Source organism: Emys orbicularis, chromosome 21, assembly GCF_028017835.1.
Source record: "Emys orbicularis isolate rEmyOrb1 chromosome 21, rEmyOrb1.hap1, whole genome shotgun sequence".
Lineage (NCBI taxonomy): Eukaryota > Metazoa > Chordata > Testudines > Emydidae > Emys > Emys orbicularis.
Window position 1 is genome coordinate 4,924,656 of NC_088703.1, and position 9,117 is coordinate 4,933,772.

Below are 9,117 nucleotides of genomic sequence, written 5' to 3' on the forward strand. Positions count from 1 at the left end.
GAGTTCCAGCCGAGCTGCCCCTGCCGGCTGATGCCAGGCCCGTCAGCAGGGGGGACTTGGGGGCAGGCTTAGTGATCACGAGGGGGGCCGGAGAGCCAGGGAGGGAGGGGCACTGAGTGGAAGAGGGGGCCAGCTGGGAGGTTGCTCAGATTGACCTGGAATAAGAGGCCCCATTGCGTTGGGTCAAGCCAGGAAGGTTACTTCCTGTGGGGAGCAGTGTGGGGGTAGCAAGGCAGTTCCCAGGCTGCTGCCCACCCGGACGAGTGACTGGGACAGGGGGACGGGACTCAGACCTAGGGGTTACAGCGTTGACAGTGGAGGGGCCGATGGGTGCTGCCCTCCCCTCTCACCCCTGCTGGGGGCAGCGCCGCTGGGCCTGATGCGAAGTGTTTGGTCTCCAGGGCTGCTGCTGCCCTCATCCCAGCTGTGTAGCCCACGCTGCCCCATTAGCCCCCCCAGTTTGCAGGCCAGCCAGCCTCCCGTGTCAGATCTCCTCCTGCCCCTGGCCTGCTTGGCGCTGCCCTGGATCCTGGCCCCATCAGGTCCTGGGGGGGCAGCCCTCGGCCTCCTTGGCTTCCTACCTTATTGTAGCAATAATCCCTTCCCATGAGGGGTGGGGGCCTCCGAGCAGGCGACTCCTGTGTGACACTACTGCTTCCTTAGCACAGGGGTGCGTGCCTACCCTGTGACGGGAGCTCCATTCATCCACCAACGGTTCTCCTGCCCTCCGACTGCAGCCTGGTTCTCAGCCCATCCCCAGCGCAGTCCGGGCAGAGCCTGGCACCTGGAGTGCTCCCCCCAGAACACTAAACCCCCATGCTGTTCCCAGGGGGCAAGGCCACCCTTGCCAGGACTGGACGCGAGCGGTGTTACCTGGGATGGCTGCACTGGTCAAACGCACGCACGCCAGTGCCAGCAGGCTGGGCGTTCCCCTGGCAAGGGTTGGACACAGCCATGCACAGAGCCTGATGGATCCCACGGCGTTCAGAGCCGGTTTGCGGTAGGGTCGCCCTCGCCATCACCCCAGCAATAAAGTCCACATACCCGGGGCTCCAATGCCTTCCCTTCCTGCCGCCACCCCCTCCTCCCCCCCCAGACAGCGACCTATGCTCTGCCCGTGGGCACATGACCCACCCCCAGCTCGGCTAACGTCACCTAGACTGCAACCCTGCTTGAGAGGCAGTTGGGTCTAATGGTTAGGGCAAAGGGCCTGCTGGGAGTCAGGACTCCGGGGTTCTGTTCCCACTCCTTGGGGAAGTCACTTCCCCTCCCGGCATCTCCCTTTCCCTGTCCTCAAGGGGGACAGAAATTCTTCCTCCCTGCCCCCTGTTTGCAAAGTGCATGGTGCCGTTGAGCGGCTGAGGGTTTCTGACGTGGCGAGGGTAACAATCTCCCACATCTCAGCAGGGGTGAAGTCCCCGCTTTGGCTTGGACACTAACCCATCGCGCCGTGGGGTGCCCCCTGGAGCCTGTGGCATGTCATGGGATTCTGCATGAAGCAGCGACAACACCAGGAACCAGACCGACGAGGGGGGGACTAAAAGGGAAATGTTAGCTTTGATCGCAGGGCTCTCTCAAACCTCTCCACTGTGGTGGGGGCTGATTCCACCATGGCCAGAGGGGTGCAGATCACTGCCCCCTGGTCGGTATCCCCTGCCATCTCTTCATTTCATCTTCTCGCCTGTAACAAAGAAAAACTCCTTGTATATTCTGTACAAATGAAATCCGATGGAAACCGAACCCAGAGACACCTAAAGGGCTGAAGCTAAAGTGACCACAAACCATGTTATCACTGTGTGATAGTCTCTACCGCTGGCATTTTCAAACCGACTAGCGATTGTGGGGTGCCAGCTCTAAAGGGGGGGTGTTGCTGAGCCAGCTGCCTTCTGGCAATCAGGCCCCGTTAGGCCATGTCGAGGCAGGGGAGCTGCCCAAGAAATCAAATCGCTAGCCGCTCTTGAAAACCTCGGCCTACGTCCCCAATATACTGTATGTATCGGTGTGCTGTATTTATCCAAACTGAGAGCACTCGCCTTTTTAATGCCGTTTAACTTTTTATTGTATATTTATTTGACCTCTTTGGGTTTTTTTTTTTTGTCCTGTTTAATCACAAGACTGAATCGTATGTGAAAAAATCTGCCTCAATAAACCCCCTTTGGAATAAGAAGCAGGTTCTTTCCCCTCCTTGTTACTGCATTGAGCTAGGTCTATGCAGCATTCGTTGGTACAGATGGGGGCACACTCTCACTCCCCCGCTGAAATGCAGCCACCTCTGGGGCGCATCGTGTAGCGACGTCGCACAGGATCAGTTTAGGATAGGAAGTGAAGGAGAATCTGTTATCCCATTGAAACTGCAGGGGGAATCCAAGCTGGGCTCTGCCCTGCACCTCAGGTTTGACACTGACTCGTGGGTGGGTGGTGGTGGGGAACAGGACATGCCCTGGGAACTTCAATGAGCGCAAGGTTTCAGGTTTAGGTCTGTCTGACTGTGCCTCCAGCAGCACATCACCCCCTAGTGCCCAATGCACCACTTCCTGAGGTTTCCTGGCCCCCTCCCGACCAAGCCCTGACCCTGCTCAGGCCCTGGTGCGGGGCAGCTGCTGCAGGCCACCTGCGTAGCATGTGGTTTGTCTCCTGTGTGCCTCTGCTCATGTGGGCATTTCACACACACACGAGCCTTTCCCAGGGAAAGCATTCTGTGCCTTCTTCCAAAGGGGTCAAACTCTGGAAGGGTCATTTGCTAAAGTATCGGGGATTTGCTTTGCCTGGAGCCAGGAGGAGCCTGATCCAGAGCCACAGGGAGGATGGGGAGGGACTGGGTTAGAGGAGCCCTTTGCTGTGATCTGCAGCGGGGCAAAGGGGATCCCAGGCAGATGGGCTGTTAATCGGAACTGGCCTGGGGTGTGAGAGACGGGACATCCGTCTAGCTGGGCCTGATAGTCTGAGCTGGTGGGGATGGGGGGAGATACTGGACGTTCAAGATTTGCGATATTAAAACAAAATGAATGTGACAGATCCCGCTCTGCACTGCTCGCTCCGCCGCGTGGGCCCCATTTCCCATCCTGCGGGGCCTGTCAGAGCCCCCCCTCTTCCCTGGAGTTACAATATTTGCCTTCCTGCAGCCTCGGAGAGGCCCCCAAGACTTGGCTTCCAGGCCCAAGAGCAACTTGCAGGGGTTTACATAGTTAGCGAAGCGAGAGCCCAGCTGACATTCCCCAGCGCAGGCACAGGATCAGCTCAGCGGGATGCCACTCGCCTGGCAGAGAAGCTCCCCCTAGGGGCAGGAGAGGGGTGATAACATCAGCCCCCCCCCGCCCTTCTCCAAACCTGCCCCCGAGACCGCACCATTAGCAGCTTCCAGGAGCCCATTGCAATGGGAGTAACTCCATCTGCGTCTATTTCCCCTGGCCGATGTTCGCCTGTCACCGTGACCCTGCAGTGCACCCACCCCGAGCTGGGAGCGGTGCCTGGTCCCCAGCACCAGAGTGGGCTGATGCGTGGGAGCTGGATGGTAATGAATGGGCGTTCACCTGACTGGATCCTGAGAGCCCACAGGTGGCTGCTTAGGCCCCTGGCAGGCTTCCAGCATTGCAGAGGAGAGCGAGGTGAGCCTGATTGACTCCTTCTGTGGCCCTGAGCAGAGCTCCCTTGTGGAAGGGACGGGGGGGGACGAAAGGGGCTGTAGGGGCAGCTGTTGGGAGAGACATTGCCATGGGCACATAGTTTCTCGAAAGGAGAAGGGGGTGTGTATGTGGGGGGAGGGAATCTCTTTGCCCTATTGTGACTCCACTTGCTGGTGCCAGCAGGGTCCCCCCGTGCTCCCAAAGGAGCAGGGAAGTGCTGAGACCCCAGCCTCTCCCCCCCCCAAAAAGGTAGGGAGCAGTGGGGGGGCCCAGCCTTCCCAAAGAATAGTGGTAATGGATCTCCAACAGACAGCTCTTGTGAAGGTGGGTGTGGGCCAGGAGGGAGTGTCTCAAGGGCCCTCAACTGCCTTCATCTGGCCTTGCTTGGGTGTCTCGGATTAGAATAATAGAATATCAGGGTTGGAAGGGACCTCATGAGGTCAGCTAGTCCACTCCCCCTGCTCAAAGCAGGACCAATCCCCAGATTTTTGCCCCAGATCCCTAAATGGCCCCCTTAAGGATTGAACTCACAAGCCTGGGTTTAGCAGGCCAATGCTCAAACCACTGAGCTATCCCTCCCCCCCGCAGTCAGTCACCTAGGGGCTGAAATCCGCTGGGCCCCTTGAGCTGACGGCCCCTAGACACGTGTGTCTTGGAGGAGGTTCTCAGGGGGTGTTGTCGGCTCTGCAGTAGGGGCTGTCTCTGTTCTGTGTTTGTACAGCCCCTAGCACAATGGGGCCCGGTCCAGGACTGGGGCTCCGAGGTGCTACCATAATACACCTAATAGCAATAAAAATGTACAGCCCCCTAGCACAAAAGGTGCCTGGTGTTATGTCTGGAGTGCCTAGCCATTACTGTAAAACACCTAATAGCAGTGAAAAAATCGCTAGCCCTTAGCTCAATGGGGTCCTGGTCCATGAGGTGCTACCGTAATACATCTAATAATAATGGGGAGCTGACTGGGTGCTTGTGCCTTGACCCCCATGCACAAGACTGTTTCCCCTGGGATTGGCTGGGAGGGTGGGGAAGATGTTAGCTTCCTAAAGGCTTGGCTGTGCCTAGAGCTCAGGCCCTGATTTCTGGAGGGGCTGAGCCCCCCAAAGCTAATGGGAGCTGCAGGTGCTCTGGGCCAAAGTTTCCCTCCCCCATGCTGGGCTGAGGAGCTCTGTAAGGTTTATTTATATGGATGGATTGTTTTTTAGTAGGTTTGAAATTTGCTTTCAGCCGCGGCTGCCAGGAAACTTCCCGGACCGTACACAAGTACACCCACCCACGGCTTGTATTTATTTCCAAGAAGCAAAAGTTCCTCAGAAAAGAGGAGGAACTGGTTTTGAACCAGCCAACCTGGGGGCAGAGGCTGGGACTCATGGAAATACTCCCGCCCCTGAAGTCCCCAGCAAAGATGCCCCGCTTCCCGTTATGTTCCTCCTAATGTTTATTTAATTGGGATGCTCCTTTTTCTAAAGACGGGAGTGCTCCCCAAGTTGAGTAAGGATCGGGGCACAGCAGGGGGGCCTGTGGGGCAAGACTTGAGAGGCCTCAGCAGAGCTGTGTGTGTGGGGGGGGAGAGATCAGGGCTGGGCTAGCAGAGGGCTGCGGGTCGGGCTGGAGGGGGAGCCCAAGGGCTGCGGGATAGAGGGGCTGTGGGATAGAGGGGCAGCGATCGAGCTGGGGGGGGGCAGGGGCTGTGAGCTGAAGGGGCAGTGATAGAGCTGGGCAGGAGGAGGCCGGGGCTGTGGGTCGGGATTGAGGGGCACTGGTAGAACTGCCCTTTGGCTGGCATGGGCCAGTTCCTTCCCAGGGCTGTTGGTGGCCAGCTGCTTTGTGCCTGCAGCCTGGGACCCCTTCCAGCCGCTGTTTGCGTTGGCGGTGGCTGGGGGTGGGGCAGCACCTGCAGAACCTGCCCAGAACAAAGCCCCTCTCATCCCGCACCCAAACCGGCCTAGGCCTGGCTGCATGCAGGGCAGGAAAGCCCAGCCTGCCCTCAATCCGCTTTGAGGCTCCTGAGAGGGTGCGGCCGGGTCTGCTCTTTCCCATGTAAACAGGGCGGGGCTGGGGCTGTAAGGCTCCGAGAGCCCCTGGCAGAACTCCCAGCAACTCGGCAAGCCATCTGCTCAAAGACCACGCATTGCACACACATGAACCTGCACAAACATGCATTGCACACGCATTGCACACAAATGAAAATGCTTTGTACATGCATTGCATACGCATGAACACACATTGCACCCACATGCCCCATACACAGAGGCACATGCGCGGTGCATACCATTTTGCAGAAACATGCCCGTTTGAGAACACACACACAATCTCCGCACACCCAGGCATGCGCGTGTACCCCACAAACCGTCGTGTCCGCCAACACACGGGAGCCCATGCACATCGGTACATGCTTGACTGCATGCACACCCCCGCCAGATACGCCAGCAGGACGGGGCGCCCGCACGTGCGTATCTACCCTCACCTGCTCACCCACACGCAGGGGCATGAGCTGGGGCAGCGCCGGTCTGCGGCGGGGTGCCAGGAGGGCCCTGGGTGTAGTTGACACGCCCCGGGTGGCTGGGTCGGAATGCTGCCCAACCTGTCGGGCTCCTTCTTCCCCCCCAGGGCAGGGAGGGTGGTGCAGGGCCAGGGCAGGAAGCTGACTCTCTGCTCAGCTTCCCCTTGCCCAGGGGCAACTGCCGCTCTAGCTCTGCATGGCCAAGTCTCCATTACTCCTCCTAGCAGTGGCTGGGAGCCCTCTCCTTAGGGCCCCTTCCCATACCCCTCCCCTCCCTCCTGCTTCCAGTGCCATTAGCTAATAATCCCCAGGGCACAATTAAGGAGCAAGTTCTACTCCTCCCCCCCTTCCCAGTGCTGTACTCAGGAGCGGATAGGGACAAATCAGCTCTTTCTGGTCTGACTCCTCTGTACTTAGATTGGCAGCGCTTCGGGGCAGGAACCGGCTTTGTGTTCTGTGTCTGTACAGCGCCTGGCACAATGGGGTCCTGGGCCATGGCTGGCCCTCCTACCCAATACTTGAATAAAGCTAAAAGCAGTAAGAATGGACAGCGCCTAGCACGACAGGTTCCTGGGGCATGGCCCAGTGAGCTGGGACTCAGGAGACCTGGGTTCTCTCCCCAGCTCTGCCCTGCTGGGTGAGTCACTTCCCTGCTGTGTGCCTCAGTTTCTCCATAGGGAGAACGACGCTGACACCTGGCTTTGAGCTGGCTGGCTGGCAAGCACTACAGAAGAGCTGGGGAGTGACAGGTTGTGGGCAGCTCCGTGCCAGCCTGTGTCAATGCTGTTCATTCTGCAAATATTTGGCTGCCCTAGACTGGAATAGCAGGTTTGGTTCCGTTTGCTCCAAAGGGGAGCCGACACATAGCAGGGGCCAGACCCGAGTAAAGACCAGGAAGACTGAAAGAGGTGTCAGTCCACATCCAGATCGGGCTGACCCGAGCGTTCGTCCTGCTCCCCGCAGCCTCAGACCTGGCTCACGTCCAGCGGCCGGCATGCTCCACCTCTGACAATGTTTGAATCCGGTGGGTTTCAGACAGATCTGCTCTAGGAATTATTGTGGGGACGTTCTCTGGCCTTGGGATCTATGAAAATCCTCCTGTTGCAGGGCCTGAACCAAAGTCTCCGCGATGGGGTCAAGAGGTAACTTTCCTGCTGGGCAGGTTATTCCTTCATTGCCCACCAGGGGGCACCTTCCTCTGCAACAGCTGGTGCTAGGGCACTGAAGGAGATGGGATACTGGGGTAGATGGGCCTTTGGCCTAATCCCTACTTCCTTCCCCTTATGCGAACAGCCCTCGCTCAGCAGGTCTCACGCTGGGAACATCCCCAGGCTCCTCTGCTCTGTCCTCTCCCAGGCCTAGGCAGTCACGGCTCCAGCCCCCAGGTCTCTGTGGGTGGGGGAGCTCCCAACCCCTCCAGCACTGGGTGGCAGGATGTTTGTCTAAGGCAGGCCATGCAGAGACGAGAGCAGCAGTGAGTGGCTCTTCTGAGCCCTGGAGGGGGAGTAGGGATTATGTGTCCACCTCCCTTCCTCCCCTTGCCACCTTCCTGGGGAAAGGGGGAGGGGGTATGGGGACCCAGAGACGGGGGTCCCCGATGGGGAAGCTTGCTCCCAGGATGGTCACATTAGAGCTTCTTCCAGGGTCCTGGATGTGTTGACAAGTGCCATGTACAGATGTGCAACCCCATGCCTCTACATGTTTGTGCAAACATGCCCCTGCGCATGCGTGTGCCAACACATGTACAAACACACACTGCACACAGACATGAGCAAACACCTCTGCAACCATGCCCGGCACCCCTCCATGTGCAAACACACAGGTGCACCCAACGGGCAACTCTGCAAGCACGCTGATATCACACACAGGGGCTGGAGCAGATCAGAGAATCTGGCCTCTTGTCTCTCTCATCCTCACGCCTAGCACTGGCCGCTGCCTTGTCCCCCACGCTCTCCCCACTGAGGTGACGGCCTGAGAGCCTTCTCCTCTGCAGCCCCTACCCGCTGCAGGGGCCTCCCTGGACTCGCTTGGGTGCAGCCCTCCTCCCCCGTCCTTCTAAGGATGCCCGGGGAGAGGCAGAAGGGTGCAGGAAGGACCCCAAACCACGGGCAGAGGGATCAGGCTCCCCAGCGTGGGGGGGGGGGGGTACTGACAGGGGAGAGAGGGGTCCCCAGGCGCGGGTGGTCCCAGCAGGGGGCGCTCTCTCTAGGGCAGCGGGGCACTGACGGGGTGGGATGTTGGGGGGTGGGATGTTCCCCCAGCAGAAGGGGAACACAGGAGAGGGAATTGTCCGCTGCCCCTCCCCTCAGCGCCTTGTTTCGTGGGGGACTCCAGTCACCCATGGAGACAGACGGGGCGGGGGGCGGGCTGCCCCCCATCTGCCTCCAGTGGGGGACAGCAGGAGAAGTAGGGGGTGGCTGGGGCGCCCCGCCGCGCTCTCCCGAGGCAGGGTGTGGAGAGAGGTGGCGGGGAGGGTGGGGGGGGGGGAAGAGTCGTCTGACTTCATCCCCGGAGCTCGCCATTGGCCCCGCGGCCCGTCACTCACGGCACTTCCTCCTCAGTCCCGGCCGCCCGTAAAGTTTGGGGGGAAGAAAAAGAAAGAAGCGGCGGAGAAGAGCGAGAGGCGCCGGCCGGGTCCCCGTGCGCCCCCAGCCGTGCCAGCATCCGTGCGCCCCGGCCGTGCGCCCCCGGCCGTGCCAGCGCCCGTGCGCCGCGCCCCTCCGGGATGCGCTGCCCCCTTCGGATGTGACAGCCAGACCCGGACGCCTGGGCTCGGGGTGCAGGGGCGGGGGAGTCTGTGCGTCTCTCCGGGGGGCTCCATGGCCTCCCCACCCGCCTGCGCCGGCCCCCCGGCTTTCCCCTCTTCCCCCGGGACCTCGGGAGGCTGCCTGGCAGCCCCGGAGCCCGCGCCGCTGGCGCCTGGGTCCTGCGCCGCTTGCCAAGGGGTCTCCTTCCATCTCCAGATCGGGCTGACCCGGGAGTTTGTCCTGCTCC